The following is a 19,520-nucleotide window of genomic DNA, read 5'->3' on the forward strand; positions in this document are numbered from 1 at the left end:
CCTTCAGGTAGACAGTTTAACAAACAGGGCAGAAGCCTGAGTGGGGCAATGTGGAAAGCAGTAAATCCCTGGGAAGGAGAGGAGACTGTTGGGGTTTTGTGGTAGTTGTTAGGGATGGAACAAACTCTGTAAAACGTGGGTGGATGCAAGCCATTTTCCTGACTGGTTCTTCATCACACATTACCTTCTTTCTTCCTCATGAAGACGCAGGGAGAAGGGTGAGGACTGGTAGCAGCTGTGAGGGATAGAGAAAGAAATGGTGCTGAGCCTGGAATTTCCACCTTGGCTGACTGGATGCACATGATGCCTTTAGTAGGATAATGAAGGATGCAGGAGCTGCAGATGAAGGCAAAAGTGAGGAAGAGCTAGTGAGTTCCATTTTCCACAGGATAATTGGGGGGTCAGTAGGTCTTGACAGGTCACGTGGTGCATGGCAGGTCATAACCTTTTAGCCAAAGAAAGAAACAAACCATCCTTTCTATCCCTCTGAAAATCTTAATTCTCACCATATGTCTGACTGCCCTCGGCACATTACAGGCCGATTTTTTGCTTAAATGACAGAAAACCGCATCTCTATTGTCCTTCTCTTTAGAGATTTGGCACATGTATGGGCAATGGAAAAGTTCTATTTATTCTGAAGCACAAGTAGCATGAAAGTGTATCCCATTTACTCTACTAGCTGGGCTCCCCTAAAGTGGCACGTGAGCACACACACACACACACACACACACTCACGCACACACGCACGCACGCACGCGCACACACACATTTTAGGTTCTCCTTTGCAAAGCACTTCTTTAAAGAAGTACAGATACCCAGTAAAACATTTCCAGCTCCCAGGCTCACTCACAATGGAATAAGGAACTTTCCCATATTCAGGAGGAAACAAAGGCAAATGTTTCCAGCGAGTAAAATCCCTGCAATCTCCTAAGGGCCGAGGTCCAGGCTGCTAATCACGCTAATGCTAGCCTGTTCTCCTAACTTCCTGACTTTCTAAACCATTTCTTCAATGATTCTCTACAAATACGTGCCTTGAAGAACAGCCAGAATTAAGAGTGCTGACAGTGGTAGGGAAATGCCTCACAATTGCAAACAACTCAAATCTTCACAAATGCAGGACTAGTTAAACTAAGTGGAGGTATAGCAGTCAGAAGACTAACACGCAGCTGTCAAAAAGAAAACAGATCTCTTTGTTTCAGACTCTTTGCTTGGTGTCAAAACAAAATGAAAAAAACCTTTCCCTTTCAACTTGAATATTGTACATAATTTGGGTATAATTTCATAAGACACTATTAATGATGGTAACTTCTAAGGTCAAGATTAAATTGTGAAAGGGGCAAAAGATTTAATTTTTCTTCTTTCATTTTGTGCTGGGCCCAACTGTTGGACTTTTCATAAATGCATATGAGGACCAATGAGATGACTGTTGGGCAGAGGAGTTTGCCACCAATTCAATCCCCAGCCCCACGTAGTAGAAAGAGAGAACTGACTTTCTGACAGCTGTCCTCTGCTCCCCACATAAGCACTGTGGCACATGTACACATACACACACATAAACAATACATGTAACAGAAACTTCAAAATAAGATGCATATGAATCTAAAGTAAACAACTGGAGATGTTAAGAAAGGTTTTTGACATTAAAAATAATCTTATAATCTTTACAAATCTATGTTTCTCTTTAGATACTTCTAAAAAATGTCTTCTCCTTTTACACTGTTTTAAATTTCAAGATAAATATTTCTCCAAGAGAATCATATTAGTGTGGCAAAATGTTTTGCTTTTAAGACACACACTTTCCTCTTAGGAAACTCTAGTACTGTCTTCTCCTACAAGATCCCTCAGGGAATGTGGCTCTCCAGAATGCTCACTACTCTTACTCATTTTATAACGTTTTTCAAGAGCAACTTTATTGACACATAATTGACATAAAATGAGCTGTAGGAGTTGGAGACGTGGTTTAGTGGTGGATCACTTGCTTAGGATGCACAAGTCACTAGGTTCAATTAAACTCCTAGCACAGAAAAAAACCCTACACATACTGAAATGTAGTATTTTTTCTTTTCTTTTTTCAAGACAGGGTTTCTCTGTGTAGCCTTGGCTGTCCTGGAACTAGATCTGTAGACCAGATTGGCCTTGAACTCACAGAGATCTGCCTGCTTCTGCCTCCTCAGTGCTGGGATTAAAGATGTGCTCTACCACAGACAACTCTGAAAATGTGTCATTTTAAAATAAGCATGTCACATCTCATATTCATTACATCAGTATTCATAATCGCCAAGCTATGGAATCAGCCTGGGTGTCCATGGACTTGTAAATGGAAAAAATGTGACATACATACACAATGGAATATTATTCAACTTTCAAAATGAGATCCTGTCATTTGTGACAACATGAGTGAAACTAAATGTATTTCATTTTAAATTAAGTGTTTGTGTTTGTCTTTCTGTATGTGCATCTGAGTGTGTTGCCTATGGAGGCCAGAAAAGGTTGTCAGATGTTCTGGAGCTGGAGTTCCAGGTGGTTATGAGCCATCCTCCGTGGGTGCTGAGAACCAAACTTGTATTCTTAATCACTGAACCATCTCTCCATCTCCAGAATTTCTACATTAAAAAAAATTATGTGTATGAGTGTTTGCCTGCATATACGTATGTACATCACATATGTGACTGGTGCCTGAGGAGGTCACAAAAAGAGGTCAGATCACTTGAAGCTGGAGTTACACACTATGCCTAGAAGGAATATTGCTCTCTCTCTGTATGGGTGGGTACTGGGAACCCAACCCAGGCCCCTTGCAAGAGCACTAATCACTCCTAACCACAGAGCCATTGCTCCAATCCCTTTACTACATTCTTTTCCCCCCTGAGACAGGGTCTCTGTGTAGCACAGGCTGTCCTAGAACTCACTCTAAAGACCAGGGTCTCTGTGTAGCACAGGCTGTCCTAGAACTCACTCTAAAGACCAGGCTGGCCTCAAACTCACAGAAGTCTGCTTCCTGAGTGCTGGAATATTTGTGAGCTGCCATGTGGGTTCTGAAAACTGAATCCGGGCCCCCTGCAAGAGCAAGCAGTGATTTTAACTGTGGCACCAGCTCTCCAGCCCTCTGTATATATCTTATTCACACTTTTTCCTTATGAATGCTACTATCACTTAAGCTATCATGCTCTTTAATTCTCATTCTGTACTCACCATGGAATAATTGTACATAAGTAATTGTACTTTTCAACAGGTCATTTAAAAGGAGGGAAATCAATCACTTGACACATGTTTCTTGAACTACTTGGAGTCGAACGCCATGCTGTAAGATTACACATGGGACCTCTGTATTCCTAGTATTCAATGATTACTGTGGAGCAGATCTGAAATAAATGAACCCACAATGAATAATGATGACCTATCATAAATTTTCTTAAAGAAAGGGGAAAGAGCCTATTGTATTAAGTGATCAGAGGAGACATCTGATAAATGAATAGTCAAGGTAAGATACTAAGTACGACTAAAGAGTTCACAACAGTTCAACAAAAAGAGATAAGGCTTTGAAGTAAGAAAAAAAATGGGCACACCTGAGAAATTGAATAAAGTCAGTTTGCCTATGTACCATTCATTATACAGGAGGATAAATATGTGTCCACGGGCAGAAGTTAAATCATACAAGGCTCTGTGGGGAATGTTAAATAGCTTGGAATTTATCGAATATTCAAATGCAGCATGCTGGGGAAATTTTACCCAAGTAAAATTGCATGATCCACTTTTCTTTTTGAAAAGATTGATCATTTTGGTTTTATGGGGAGTGTGGACTGGTTGAGGAAGAGAAGGCAGATAAAAACACCCAAGTAGGAAACTACTGAAGTAATATATAAGACCTTAGTAGTCTGAGGTGCAGACCGAGGCAGTGCAGAAAGAATCCAGAGAGGGCCCCCCAAAGAATGAGGCATCACATGGGAAGATGGGGGGTGTGAAGCCCACTGGTTCCAAGAGGAAATAATGCCAAGCTGCTATGGCAGCTTCATGATCATTTTTGACCACAAGAAGAGGAATTTTAGTGAGTCCGGATGCTGCGTTACAATGGACCAAGGAAGGAGTTGAGGCTTTCTGTTCTTGCATGCCGTCACTGCAGAACACAACAGAGAGCACTGATTAACAGGTGAGAAAACAACAATTTAAAGGCCTCTGAGATAGGCAAGGTAAGGAATTAGCAGGGTTAAACCTAAGACAATGAGAGTAGATATATTGGAAGGACAAAAGCCATTCTTATCCACTGCCGAATCTGAAGAATTCACTGAGTTCAGCTTTATCGAAAGGCTCACAGATTATAGATTAAGGAGAAGGATAGTGATCCATTAAAGGTGGCATGGGAGTCCTTTTTCATTATATGACATAGGAAGGAATGCACCCTCAAAAAATACACCTTAATGTGTGCTCCAAGGGAGACTAAAAAGAACATTAACTTACTGGTGCTGAGCAGACAGGGCAGGTGGGGAATGGCCTAGAAGATGTAATCATGCAGGCTCCACTCATACTGCCTGAGTGACTAATGAAACCTCTAGTCATAAATGTAAAAACACCCTGGCCTGTTAATATCTCTAGACACCTCAAGAAAGCAAACAGATCCTCTGAAGAGAAGTGCATCTTTGTCCCAGATCTCAAAGAATGCATCCACATTATCTTAGAAGGAAAAGTGAGCAGTTCACAAATGAAAATCAACAAAAAATAACAAACAAGTAACATCAATCATGTAATCATTAAATGAATATTATGAAGACTATGGTGTATTTATGGAAACAAACATGGGTGCAGAAATTCTAATCAGTGACCATATTTGAAAATAATACTTCATTGAACTCCTAGAAGGGTGTGTGTGTGTGAGTGTAAAATGAACTCAACAATTGAAGAACCAGCAGCCAGTAAGCCATAACTAAGTAGAGAATTGGTGAACTGGAAGATAGTTCAGAATAATTTATTCAGAAGGCAGAACAAAAGCAAACAGATAGAATAAAAGAGGGAACAAAACTGTTTTCCAGAAAAACTTGCTGGAGGACAGTATGTTTCAGAGGAAGCTGTATAGCCCACCTAGCTGGTGTTGTCGTTTTTTCTTTCAAGAAAAGAAGAAGATTAAAAAAAAGCACACAAGAAAGGATACTGGAAACTTATAAAGTGATTGATTAAGAAAGTGTCAAAATACATACACCTTTGGTTCCAGAAGGAAAGGGGAAAGAGAATAAAACACAGTCAATACTGTAAGGGGAGGGAGGAGATACGTCAGAGTACAGTCAGAGATGGGAAGATTTCTACCAAAGATGGGGTAGACACTAGTTAACTAACTGATCCCTGACTCCTCACAGCTTCCTATATACTATGTGATGCCATCTGAGTTGCATATTTTGTGGGTGATGGGGTGAAAGTTGCCTGTGCATGTGGGTGCCAAGTGCAAAGTTGTGGAAGCCACAGGACAACCGGAGGGTTGTTCCTCGGGTGTCTTCCGTTTTGTTTGGGACAAGGTCTCTTGTTAGCTTCAAGCTACACTGCATAGGCTAGCTGCCCATGTGTTCCTGAGGAGCTGTCTGTCTCTGCTTCCCATCTTGCCATCAGTGAGATGACAGGCGCATGACACCATACCTGGAGTTTTGTGTGCTTTGGGGATTTAGAATTCATGTCCTCATGATTGGGAAACATGGTGTGTGTGTGTGTGTGTGTGTGTGTGTGTGTGTGTGTGTGTGTGTGTGTGTGTGTGTGTTAGACCATATGTGAAGGTCAGAGAACAACTTTGTGAAGTTGGTTCTCTCCTTGCACCATAGCATGTGTTCAGAGTTGAACCTAGGTGACCAGGCTTGTGCCATGATAACCTTTACCCCTTGAGCCACCTTGCCACAGCCCTGAATAGCATACTGTTGGAACGACAAAGTCAGAGAACATGGAGAACAGGTTAGTGGTTACCAGGAACCAGGGGAACACAGAAAGAAGTGTCTGTAACTATAAAATAGAAATGCTAGTGTCATCGCCGGGCGTTGGTGGTGCACGCCTTTAATCCCAGCACTCGGGAGGCAGAGGCAGGCGGATCTCTGTGAGTTCGAGGCCAGCCTGGTTTTCAGAGCGAGTTCCAGGACAGCCTCCAAAGCCACAGAGAAACCCTGTCTCGAAAAACAAAACAAAACAAAAAAACAAAAAAAAAGAAATGCTAGTGTCCTTTGGTGGTGTCTGGACACCACCTCAACTAGGAAAATAGAAATTGGGAGAAAGTAGAGCATGTTAAGGCGCTTTCCTTTGCAGCAGTTGTAGAATTTGAATGTTACCAGCATTAAATGTGAGCGTGATAAACGTAGAGGAGGCCTCTGGGTAAGGTGAGGAGGAGCTAGAAGTTACTTACATGTGAGCTGATAAAAGTAAAGTCAGAGTTCTCAAAACTAGATTTTATTCCAAAGAGAAAGAGATAAGAACTTTGGAAATTCCTAGAAACTGTATAGACAAAGAGAGCTGACCAACAAGAGAAACGTTTGTTTAAAATCTAAGCTACTCTAAGAGCCTGAAAATGGTGAACATTCATGGGTAGGAGAAACACACAATTTGACCTGCCTCAGCCATCATAGAAAAGCAGGCCCCAGGTCTTCTGCTTGTATTGTATGGTTTCTGCTTTTGTTTGTTTTTGGTTTTTGGTGTCTGTGTGTGTTTCTTGTGCTTTTTATGTTATTGTTGGGGTTTTTAAATTGTGGTTTGTCTTTTTCATTTGCCTGTTTCTCTCTGAAGAGAGACAGAGCAGTTGTGGAGTTGGGTAGCTGGGGAGGTAGGGACAATCTGGGAGGAGGTGGGAGAGGTGAAACCATGATCAGAATAAGAAAAATGGACTTAGTCCTTGGTGGGCAGGAGCAGCAGATCTCATCAACGACACTGGAGTTTGGGAGGTCTTAGTCTGAAGTCAGCAAGTGGGTCAAAGTCTGGAGCCACTTGTCTGTCCCTCACTGCTGTAGAGCCCAAGAACACTGAAGTTCCAGGATTTTATATATAATATCCATGATGGTATCCTCCAGCAGAGTGATTAATACTCAAGGAGCCTTGAAAGTATGAAAACAGGTCCTCTACCCATACCAATATCTGTGCTGTTTGCTTCCTTCACTCCAGATTCAACTGGGACACACCCAATGTTTAGATCATTGGACATCTATGGAATATGATTTGGAAAGTCTCAGGAGGGTAAGAGAACCTAACCAGCACACAGCCTGCAAAGCTACATACTGCCAGCAGAGGGCACTGCTTTGCAAAGATGGAAAGCCAGAAATGTCCATTTGACATTGGGCATTCTTTTGTCTTATCCAGATTCAGCATTAGCCTAAACCTTAGAAAAGCAAGAGTTCCCAAATTCAACTCCCTATGCAGTTTTTAAGGACTGGGAAAGAAGACGCTGGAAAATTCAGTCTGTTTTGCTTTTCTCTATTTTTGACCCCTCATGCTTTCTCTCTTTTCTTTTTATTCTACTTCAATATATTTCAAAATATGCTTTTAGCTGGGCAGTAGTGGTGCATGCCTATAATCCCAGCACTTAGGAGGCAGAGATAGGTGGATCTCTGTGAGTTTCAGTTCCAGAAGAGGTTACAAAGCTGCAGAGAAACCCTGTCTCAAAAAAGTATGCTTTCACCAATTAGCTGCTTTCAACTTTTATTTATAGAGTTTTCATTATGGAGTAATGTTTGTTTTCCTTCCTTACTTCTCTGCCTCCTCCTTCTGTTACTTTTATGTTGTTTCTTCCTAGCAGTAGTGTTTGGCTTTATTAGTTTTTTAAAACACTCTTACATTTAGTCTCCATCTTTTTCAATTTTTGTGATTTTTTAAAATTTAAATTAGAAACAAGCTTGTTTTACATGTCAATCCCAGTTCCCTCACCTCCTCCCCTGTCTCCCACCATACCCCTATCCCATCCTCTTTCTGCTCCCCAGGGAGGGTGAGGCCTTCCATGGGGGAGCTTCAAAGTCTGTCATATCATTTGGAACAGGCCCTAGGCCCTCCCCCGTGTGTCTAGGCTGAGAGAGCATCCCTCTATGTGGAATGGGCTCCCAAAGTCCATTCATTCATATACTAGGGATAAATACTGATCTACTACCAGAGGCCCCATAGATTGCCCATTCCTCCTCACTGACAACCATGTTCAGGGGGTCTGGATAAGTCCTGTGCTGGTTTCCCAGCTGTCAGTTTGGGATCCATGAGCTTCCCCTTTGTTCAGGTCAGCTGTTTCTGTGGGTTTCTCCAGCCTGGTCTTGACCCCTTTTCTTATCACTCCTTCCTCTCCGCAACTAGTTTCCAGGAGTTCAACTCAGTGTTTAGCTGAGGGAGTCTGATTCTGCTTCCATCAGCTACTGGATGAAGGCCCTAGGATGACATTTAAGGTAGTCATTATCGGGGAAGGGCATTTAAGGTAGCCTCTCCACTATTGCTTAGATTCTTAGTTGGGGTCATCCTTGTAGATCTCTGTTGGGGACTGCTAGAACCTTGAACAAAATGGAGTCTGTCAACCGTTTCTTGGCCTTCCGCCTACGTGACTGCGAGCACACATGCCCTTGAGACAAAGGAAAAGGCTAACCATTAAAGTTAAATTTACACAGGGCAGCCCACCCGCCTAGCCAGGGGAAATACCCTTACAGAGCAATTGTCTTTGTTAACAAAATTATAGTGTTCTGCTGTACACTTCCTATCCTTCCCTAATTCTTGCACCTGACTTACACTGACAAGCATTTGTGGAATGTAACTAATGACTGATGGAAAATTACAGCTTTGTCTTTACCGTATTTGGTGTATATTTGAATTGAGACTTGATTGACATGCTTGTACCACCCCCTGAGGTCCTTCCTCTATAAGTTCCAGCGCGCCCCAAAAAATAAAGGCTCTTGATCAGCGAACGTTGTCTTGAGCCTGTTTCCATTAACCTCTTGAAGTTCACTTTCCAGATCGGATCTGCTCGTGAAGGCCCACTAAATTAGTAGCGACCCTCATCACCTCACCCCCGCGGGTCGGGGGTCCCTTCCCGGGGGTCGCAGATCTCTGGACATTTCCCTAGTGCCAGATTTCTCTTTAAACCTATAATAGCTCCCTCTATTATGGTATCTTTTTCTTGCTCTCCTCTATTCTTGCCCTGACTCAATCTTCCTGCTCCCTCATGTCCTCCTTTCCCGTCCTTTTCTCCCCTTCTCTTTCTCCTAACTCCCTCTCCCCTCTCCCCATGCTACCAATTAGCTCAGGAGATCTTGTCCCTTTCCCTTTCTCCAGGGGACCATGTATGTCTCTCTTAGGGTCCTCCTTGTTTCCTAGCTTATCTGCCGTTGTGGATTGTAGACTGGTAATACTTTGCTCTATGTCTAAAATCCATATATGAGTACATACCATGTTTGTCATTTTGTAACTGGGTTACATCACTCAGGATCGTTTCTTCTAGTCTCATTCATTTCAAGATTCCATTGTTTTTTTCCCACTGAGTTGTACTCCATTGTGTAAATGTACCACATTTTCTCTATCCACTCTTCAGTTGAGGGGCATCTAGGATGCTTCCAGGTGCTGGCTATTACAAATAATGCTGCTATGAACATAGTTGGAGAGATGTTCTTGTTATATGAATGTGCATCTTTTGGGCATATGCCTAAGAGTGGAATTGCTGGATCTTGTGCTAGACTGATTCCCATTTTCCTGAGGAACCACCATACTGATTTCCAAAGCAGTGGAGGAGTGTTCCCCTTTCCCACGTCCCCTCCAGCATAAACTGTCGTGGTTTTTTTTTATTTTAGCCATTCTGACAGGAGCAGTATGGTATCTCAGAGTTGTTTTGATTTGCATTTCCCTGATGTTTAAGGATGTTGAGCACTTTCTTAAGTGTCTTTCAGCCATTTTAGATTCCTCTATTGAGACTTCTCTATTTATTTCTGTACCCCACTTTTTAATTGGATTATTTGATGTTTTGGTGACTAGTTTCTTGAGTTCTTTGTATATTTTGGAATCAGCCATCTGTCAGATGTGGGCTTGGTGAAGATCTTTTCCCATTCTGTGGGCTGCTGTGTTGTCTTGTTGACTGTGTCCTTTGCCTTTCAGAAGATTCTCAGTTTCCGGAGGTCCCTGGAACCTGCATTGCTAGTAAGAGAATTGACTCCTATAAGTTGTCCTCTGACCTTCACATGTATGCCATGGCATGAACATGTATACACAGAGGTAAAATGATAAATACATGTGAGGATGAATGAGTATGACGATATCATTGAAGAATTCTGAGATATAATCATAAGAACAAAGAATTCATGAGCTAGAAGAAGGAGTTAAGACAAAAACTAACAATGTCTATTCAACTAAATTATAGCAGAAAAATTCCAAATGTAGATAGAGGCATTCAAATATGTGGACCCCCAAGTATATGCAAACAAAATAGTACAATCATGGGGCTGGAGAGATGGCTTAGAGGTCCTGAGTTCAATTCCCAGCAAACACATCGTGGCTCACAACCTCATGCATTCCAGTATAAAGGCGTGTGTATAGATAGAGAACTCATATAAAATAAATAAATAAATCTTTAAAAATATCACAATCAAGCTACCAAAAAATGTAAGACAAACAAACATTAAAAGCTGTAAAGGAAAAAGGACAACTCACTTATAAAGTTAGAATTCATTTCTCTCAATAAAATTCCTAAAATTCAGGAGAGGAAGGACCTGTGTAGTTCAAGCCCTGAAAGTAAATTCCTGCCGACCAAGATTACTGTACCCAAGAAAACTTATTTTAAAAGTCGATAGAGAAATAATAGCACACCAAGACAAACTAGCTAAGGTAGTTCATGACTCTCAAGTCAGCACTGCAGAAGATAAAAGAATAATATACACAGAAGGATAAAGATAGCACCAATCACAAGATCACAGGAAACAATAAATTTCATGAGAATATTAGATGAGCAAAGGAGAGTCAGGAAGGAATCCATCATGTCCAACACAGTAAACCAGCAAATGCCTAGCACTAAAAACTAAGATAGAAAAGATCAAACAATAATTCACCCAACCAGAAAAGCAGTCAACAAAAGTTTAGAAACTACTAAACATTTCATCATAATGCTTTTTTTAAAAAGATTTGTTTATTTATTTATTATGTATACATGTTCTGTCTGCATGTATGCCTGCAGGCCAGAAGAAGGCACCAAATCTCATTATGAATGGTTGTTAGCCACCATATGGTATCGGGGAATTGAACTCAGGACCTCTGGAAAAGCAGCCAGTGCTCTTAACTGCTGAGCTATCTCACCAAGCCCCATAATAACTTTTCATGAAATGGCCTCAGCTCACCAATAAAGAGATACAGACTGGCTGACTGACTTCTGAGGGTCAAAGGAGGGAAAGCAATCTAGCAAATGAACAGGAGCAAAACCAATGAGAGTCTATTCTAAGATCTGACAAGGTCAACTTCAAATCAAATCTATTCAGAAAATACAAAGAAAGCCATGATTTATTTATTAATCATTCATCAAGAAGATATAGCAATAGCAAATACATGTGTACCAAATGTTGAGGCTCATAATTTCAAATAGCAAGCCATAATGTACACAAAACATCAGATGATTTCACTACCCCACTCTTATCCAAACTAAACATCAATCAATCAATAAAAAATTCGAGTGTCAGAGGTAGCCATGAAGAGAGCAGATCCTGAGCAGCCCAAGAACGCCACAGAGAACCCCTCCTGCAGCTCTGCAGTGGCAAAGGTGTCTCCAGCTCCGGCCTCCACAACGACCTCCAGACCTGGGAAATGGAGGACTGTGCTCCTAATTAGAGGGATGCAGCTTCCAAGAGAAGAAAGTGCTGGACCCCTTCAAAGAAAATAAAATCACTCTTTCATTTCTGCCCTTTCTTGATGAGTGTGGTCTTGAAAAACTTGGAGTAAGTTCTTTGGAGGAGAGGAAGAAGATGATTGCATGTATCCAAGAACTGAGTCAATCTCATGTAGAGCTAATGAAGGTATTTAATGATCCTATTCACAGCCATACTGAGTTCCACCCTCTCCTTATCAGAATCTATACATCAAACAGCTGGGAGGTGGGTACTATGTTTTCCCAGGAGCTTCACACAATCGCTTTGTGTCTGGGGTTTGGGTACCTAGCAGGCTGCCTCGTTCAAGCATTCGCAGAAAAACAGCCATAGCTACAGATCAGTGAGAGAAATATGCTCTGTGTTCAGGTTGCTGGACTCTGCCATGACCTTGGTCATGAGCCATTTTCTCATATATTTGATGGAAGATTTATCCCACTTGCTCCCCCAGATAAAGAGTGGAAGCATGAACAGGGGTCAGTTAAGATGTTTGAGCATCTGGTTAATTCTAATAAACTCAAACCTGTCATGAAAAACTATGGGCTCAACCCTGGAGAAGATACTGCCTTTATCAAGGAACAAATTATGGGACGACCTGGAACTCCAATCAAGGACTGCTCGTGACCATATAAAGAACGTTCTGCTGAGAAGAGCTTTCTTTATGAGATAGTGGCTAAGAAAAGAAATGGCATTGATGTGGACCAATGGTATTATTTTGCCAGGAACTGTCACTATCTTGGAATCCAAAATAATTTTGATTATAAGTGCTTAAATTTGTCCATATCTGTGAAGTGGAAGACACGACCCGTAGCTGTAAGATGAAGCAAATTTGTACTAGAGAAAAGGAGGTTGGGAATCTGTATGACATGTTCGACACATGCAATTGCTTACACCGCAGAGCTTATCAACATAAAATCAGCAACCTCATCAATAAAATGATCACAGAGGCCTTCCTCAAAGCAGACACCTACATGGAGATTTTGGGGGCCAATGGGGAGAAGTTCTGTATTTCTACAGCCATTGATGACATGGAAGCCTTTCACCAAGCTGACAGATAACATTTTCCTGGAGATTTTATACTCTACTGATCCAAGGTTGTCTGAGGCACGAAATAATTTAAGGAACATCGAATGACGTAGTCTATACAAATATGTGGGTGAGACCCAGCCAAACGGTCAAGTCAAGATTAGAGAGGAAGAATACGATCAGCTTCCCCAAGACCTTGTTGACAGCAAACCTGATGCGTGCCTGGATGCCCAACTGAAGACCGAAGATTTCATAGTGGGTGATATCAACATGGGTTATGGGATGAAAGACAAGAATCCAATTGACTATGTTCACTTCCATTGTAAAAAGAACATGAAGCACGCACTCATGATCACTAAAGATCCGATGTCAAAGCTTCTGCCACAGAAATTCACAGAGCAGCTCATTCAAGTCTACTGTAAGAAGAAAGACAAGAAACGCCTGCACGCTGTTAGGCAACATTTCATTCAATGGTGTGCAGACAGAGACTTCCCCAAGCCACAGGATGGTGACTCATAGCCCCACTTATAACACCTCTGAAATGGCAGGAAGAAGTTCCAAGTTACTGCCAAGAAACATCCAAAGACAAAGTATCCCTAAAATTTTAAGTGAATACCTGCAATTTGTTCTTTATGAAAACCTCTTCCCCTTGTCACAATTAAGCTAGGAAATATAATCAGAGTCCACTAGTGATTGTTATTTAGTATTTTGAATGTACATACATGATGAAGGGTAAGTCACTTTTATTCAAAATGAAAAGTGGTAATAGTGCCAAAAGTTTGCTATGCTTACTGTGGAGTTTGAATGAGAATGGCCCTATACGCTGGCAGTGAGCAGCTTGAGTATACTGACAGGTTGCCTGTGCCACCCGTCCCCTCTGGGTAGCCAGGTTCTATTTTGTCCATTTGTCGGTAAAAAAGTACTTGTCTGCCTCTATGTGCACATAAATGCACAAGGGAGGTACTAGCTTGCCCCTGCAAGCCATGTGCCTGTATAACATTCAGGGAGATGGCCAGAGGTTGCACCTTTATACACCCAACCTCAATGTTAAGAATGATCTATTTTTCTGCTACTATTGCTTTATGTTTGCCAGTCTCATATTTAAATACTTGTAATTTATTCTGGAGTTTTGTAGTCCTAATTTTGTACTGTGGTATCCAGGAAACAGCTCTGACCCCTTTTACACACAAGACAGCTAGATTTTATGCCTTTGAAGCTTTTTTGTTTCATTGTGAGTACCTGTATTGTTTACAAAACTGCATAAAATGGAGATTCTAATAACAAAAAACAAAAAAATCTGTAGAACAAACAGATTAGCAGATATATACAGATTACTTCATCCCACAGGTACAGAATATACCTCCATTTCAGCAGTCCATATACTTTACTTTAACACAGATACATTCTAGATAACAAAGCAAATCTTTATACAAAAGAAACCAAACAATCTTTTGTATCTTGTAGGATCACAGTGGAATAAAACTAGAAATCAATAACTAGAGAAATGACATAAATACATGGAGACTGAATGATACATTTTTGAGTGATTGGTAGGTCATTGAAGAAATCAAAAAGAACATTTAAGAATCCCCCGAATTAAATGAAAATGAAAGCACAATGTATAACAGTCATTGGAAAGAGCTAACACAGTTCTGAACTGTTTTTGACTGACTTAATCCTTTTGCTTGTATTCTGTTTTAGGTTAACAATCACATCTACCAGTAAACTTTATTCTCTCTCTTTATCTTTCTCTCTCTCTCTCTCTCTCTCTCTCTCTCTCTCTCTCTCTCTCTCTCTCTCTCTCTCTCTCTCTCTCTCTCTTCCTTTCTGGGTTTTCAAGACAGGGTTTCTCAGTGTAGCTTTTGGAGCCTGTCCTGGAACTTGTTTTGTAAACCAGCTTAGCCTTGAACTCACAGAGATCCACCTATCTCTGCCTCCCAAGTGCTGGGACTAAAGGCATGCACCACCACCACCCAGCACAAGTAAACTTTTAAAATATTTATCTTGTGTTTTACCTATTTCAGTAAACTTTCAAAATCTTCTCCAGAATTTAATAAATACATTAGAAATCATAGAGATCCCAAATAAATAACCTAATGAAGAACCTCAAGGTCTTAGAAAACAAGAACAATGTAACTCCAAACAGCAATAGACAGCAAGAATGATAAAGATCAAAACAGAAATAAATGAAATGGAGCTAAAAGAAAAATACATAAAATCAACCAGAGAACTAATTTTGGGAAAAAATAAACAAGATCAACAATTAACAAAGTCCTAGCCAAACTAACTAAAATGAGAGTGAGAGATTTTTCTTTCTTTCTTTTTTTAATGTGTGCAGGTGCTTTGTCTACATGCATGACTGAAGACCAGAAGAGGGCATCAGATTGTGAGATGCCATGTGGTTGCTGGGAATTGAACTCAGGACCTCTGGAAGAGCAGCCAGTGCTCTTAACTGCTAAGCCATCTCTCCAACTCCCAAGAAGATTCAAGTTTATAAAACTAGAAGTGACAGGGAGAGGTTAGGAATGAATCTAATGAAATCTGGAGAGTCATTAGTGAATATACTGAAAACTTATATTCCAAAGAATTGCAAGATCTAGAAGTTAAAAAAATTCTCACATGCAGATGACATGATCAAAATTCCCTATATACACATATGAAATTGTCAAATAATAAATAAAAATATATTTTTGCCGGGTGTTGGTGGTGCATGCCTTTAATCCCAGCACTCTGTCAGTTTGAGGCCAGCCTTGTCTACAGAGCGAGTGCCAGGATAGGCTCCAAAGCTGCACAGAGAAACCCTGTCTTGAAAAAAAATTTTCTTAAATGATGCAAAGAGATAAGAACTCATTCGATAAGTGGATAAAAATAGATAAAAGCAGAAATATGAAAGAAGAGACAAATTTGTAAGGTCAATAAATACTTGGAAAGTGCACAATGTCACTAGTAGTCAGGCACCACTCCCTGCTTTGGCTCCCACCAGACATAAACAGAATTTAAGTCTGAAACAATTCTAAAATACTGACAAGGAATTTCTAACACATTAAAAGTGAAAGTTTACATTGGTATAACCATTTTAGAGAACATTTGGAAATGGAAGGTAAACGATAATCTGTCAATGCCACTCCTGAATATATGTTAGATCAGTAGTTCTTACACTTTTATGCTCCATGCTACTCTTTTTCTTTCCTACACCTCCCAAGTAATGGAGTAATGACCACAAGGATCTGTGTGGTGCTAGGGATGGCCCATGCCTTTGTATATGTTAGGCAATCTCCATGCTAACTGAACTACATAGCCAGCCTTCAAGATTTTGTCAAACTGTTAAAACTTACTGCAAATGTTAAACAGCTACTGACATATACCAGACGAGAAAATGAAATTGAGAAATTAAAAAACTATGTATTGTCATCTAAACAGTAATAAAAACTCATGCTAGTGTGAATAACATTTTATAAAATAGTTTTTTCAAAAAATTCTTCGTGAATAAAGTGGCATTATTTTACACTTCTGTAAACATGTTTAGTTTAAGTAGAAGACAGCTGAATTTTTTGTAGGTTGTGTTTGAGTGATGTATATGAAGACTAGAGGAACTCAAATCCTGCATCTATTTGAGGCAGATGCAGGTAGATCTCTGTGAGTTCCAGGCCAGCCTGGACTACAGAGCTAGTTCTAGAACAGCCAGGGCTGTTACACAGAGAAAGCCTGTCTCAAAAAACCAGAAAAAAATTTAAAAATAGGTTTTTAGCAAAGCTCAACATATCTTCATGATAAAATCCCCGAAAATAGGAATGGAAGGATGCTTCGATATAATAAAATGTAAATATGAGAAATCTATAACTAATATTATGCTAAGTAGGAAAAAAACTGAAAGCATTTCCTCCAAAATCAGGAATGGGCCAAGGATGTCCAGTCTGCTCTTATTCAACATAGTGTTTGTGTTAGTTAGGGTTTCTGTTGCTGTGATAAGACACCATGACCAAAAGAAATTGGGGAAGGAAAGGATTCATTTTATCTTACACTTTTGGGTAACAGTCCATCAGTGATAGAAGTCAGGGCAGTTACTCAAGCAAGGAAAGATCTGGAGGTAGGAGCTGAAGAAGCAGCCGTGTGGTGGAGTGCTGCTGACTGGCTTGCTCCTCTTGGCTGGTTCAGTTTGCTTTCTTATGCCACCCAGGACCACTTGCCTCAGTAGCACCACCTACAGTGAGCTAGGCCCTCACATACCAATCATTAATGAAGAAAATGTCCCACAGACTTGCCCACAGGCCAATCTGTTGGGGAGCATGTTCTCAATTGAGGTTCCTCTTCTCAAATGACTCTAACGTCTGTCAAGTTAACAACAAAAAAAAATAACCAGGACAATGTTCAAAGTCATAACTATAGTAGTAAGACAAGGGAAAAATAAAATGGACACAAATAAGAAATGAAAAATTGTCAATACTTTGGAGGTAGAAACAAGAGGATCAGGTGTTTAAAGTCATCCTCAGCTCCACCAAGAGCTCTAGGCCAATCTCTGATACCTGAGACCCTGTCTCAAAAAGTTAATTCAAGGCAGATGGATCTTTGTGAGCTTGAGGCCAGCCTGATCTATAGCGTGAATTCCAGGAAGCCAAGATTACACAGAGAAATTCTGTCTCAAAACAAACAAACAAACAAAAAGTCAAAGAATTACTGATTACAGATGACATGGACATGATCCTATACTCAAAACTTAAAAGACCCTAGGGACTCCACCAGAAAGCTCTTACTCTTGATCAACACGTTCAAGAAAGCAGCAGGCCACCAACGCATTAAAAGTAGTCACTTTTCTGTGTGCCAATAGTCAAATTTTCAAAAGAGAAGTCATGGGAAAAAAATCCCATTCCCAATAGCTTTTTAAAAAGTATGAGTTAACCTTTCCAAGAAGATGAAAAACTTCCATAATGAAAATTTTGAGACATTAAAGAAGGAAATTGAAGATATTGAACGATAGAAAGCCCTCCCATGCTTGTAGACTGGTAGAATTACCAATGCCAAATAGTTATATTCCCAGAAATGACCCACGGAATGAATGCACACCCCCCCATTAAAATCCCTGACATTCTCCACAGAACTAGAAAAAACAATATAAAGGGTTACATGAAAATACAGCTGAAAGGAAATCCACGAAAACCCAAACAAAAGGATATAAACTATTTATTTGGAGAACACTTACACAATAAAGGTAGAAAGCCTCTGCGGTCTTCTGTCCTTGGGCGCAGGAAGCTGTGATCAGATCTCCCACCACCACCCAAGGGAGAGAGCATGCATCTTCTCTCCCTTATCAGTTCACACTTAGCACCTGAGACCACACTTTAATGGGTTGTACTCCAAAGGCTATTGACTGAATGAGTTCCCACAACATTCTACAGATACCCCCCAAGTCACAGTAGAGAAAGCAATACTAAGAAAAAGGAAACATCACAATGCCTGACTTCAAATTGTTTGGGTTTTTTGTTGTTTTGCTTTTGTTTTTCAAGACAGAGTTTCTCTGTGTAGCTTTGGAGTCTGTCCTCTTTGTAGACCAGGCTGGCCTCAAACTCACAGACATCCACTTGTCTCCCAGGTGCTGAGATGAAAGGTGTGTGCCACCCTGCCCAAAATGATTTCAAATTATATTACAGAGCTGTCATTTGAAAGTTCAGAATGATGCTGGCACCAAAACATTTATGCAAGCCAATAAAATAAGAGAGTCAGAGCCACAACCATCAATTTTTTTTTAACAAAGGAGTCATAAAGCTTCCTTGGAGAGAAGACAGCCTCTTTAACAAATCATCCTGGGAAAACTCAAATTCCACATATAGAAGAATAGGGACTCCATCCATATCTTTCATGGTGTACAAAAATCAATTCATACTGGAATGGATAAAAGAACTTAAAATAAGTCCTGAAATCTTGAGAGTGTGAGGAGAAAGCATAGATAAAACACTTTAAGATACAGGCATAGATGAAGATTTTCCGGAAAGGACTCTAATAGCATAGGAAATAATCCAAGAACTGACCAAGGAGAATACGTGGCATAAAAAAGCTTCTGCATGGTAAAGTTAAGAAGAGTTCGCAAGACATGGCTAGACAGGGAAAGTGAAAATGGATTCTTAAGACAAGTATTTCTAGCTCCCAAAAGACATTGTGAGAAGTGTACTGGTACAAGGGCTGAAATCTAAAGACCAATAGAGGAAGGGTGGAAGGGCCCCCAGCTCTGGAGCCCCACCCATGCCAAAGGAAGCAGTTTGCTTGCTTCAATGAAGCTGTTATTTTTCACTTTCTCGGTGACTTGGTCTTTTGTCTTTCCCAGATGTTTAACTTTTTTCCATCCTATGGAATGAACTTAGTGAACCCCCACGTCACTATCAGCACCTCTATTAAAAAGGCAGCAATCACTAAAGTGAAGACTCCTTCAGAATGGAGTAAAATCAAACAAGGACTTAATATCTAAGATATATAAAGAACTATAAAGTTAAATACTAAAAGAACCTAGTGTGGTGACACACACCTTTCATTCTAGGATTCAGGAGACAGGAGCAGGCAGATCTCTGAGTTTGAAGCCAGTTTGGTCTACATCCTGATTCCAGGACAGACAGAACTACATAGTGAGACTCTGTCTCCAGAAACCAGAACAAAACAAAAAGAAAAACCCTATAACCAAGAAACCAGGAAACA

The 19,520-nt window shown here is 40.5% G+C and overlaps 1 pseudogene; it reads left to right on the top strand.

Moving 5' to 3' along the window:
- Positions 1-320: 320 nt before the first annotated feature.
- Positions 321-14,564, top strand: LOC101825368 (annotated as a pseudogene).
- Positions 14,565-19,520: the final 4,956 nt, after the last annotated feature.

This window comes from Mesocricetus auratus, unplaced genomic scaffold (genome assembly GCF_017639785.1).
Source record: "Mesocricetus auratus isolate SY011 unplaced genomic scaffold, BCM_Maur_2.0 Super-Scaffold_100003, whole genome shotgun sequence".
NCBI lineage: Eukaryota > Metazoa > Chordata > Mammalia > Rodentia > Cricetidae > Mesocricetus > Mesocricetus auratus.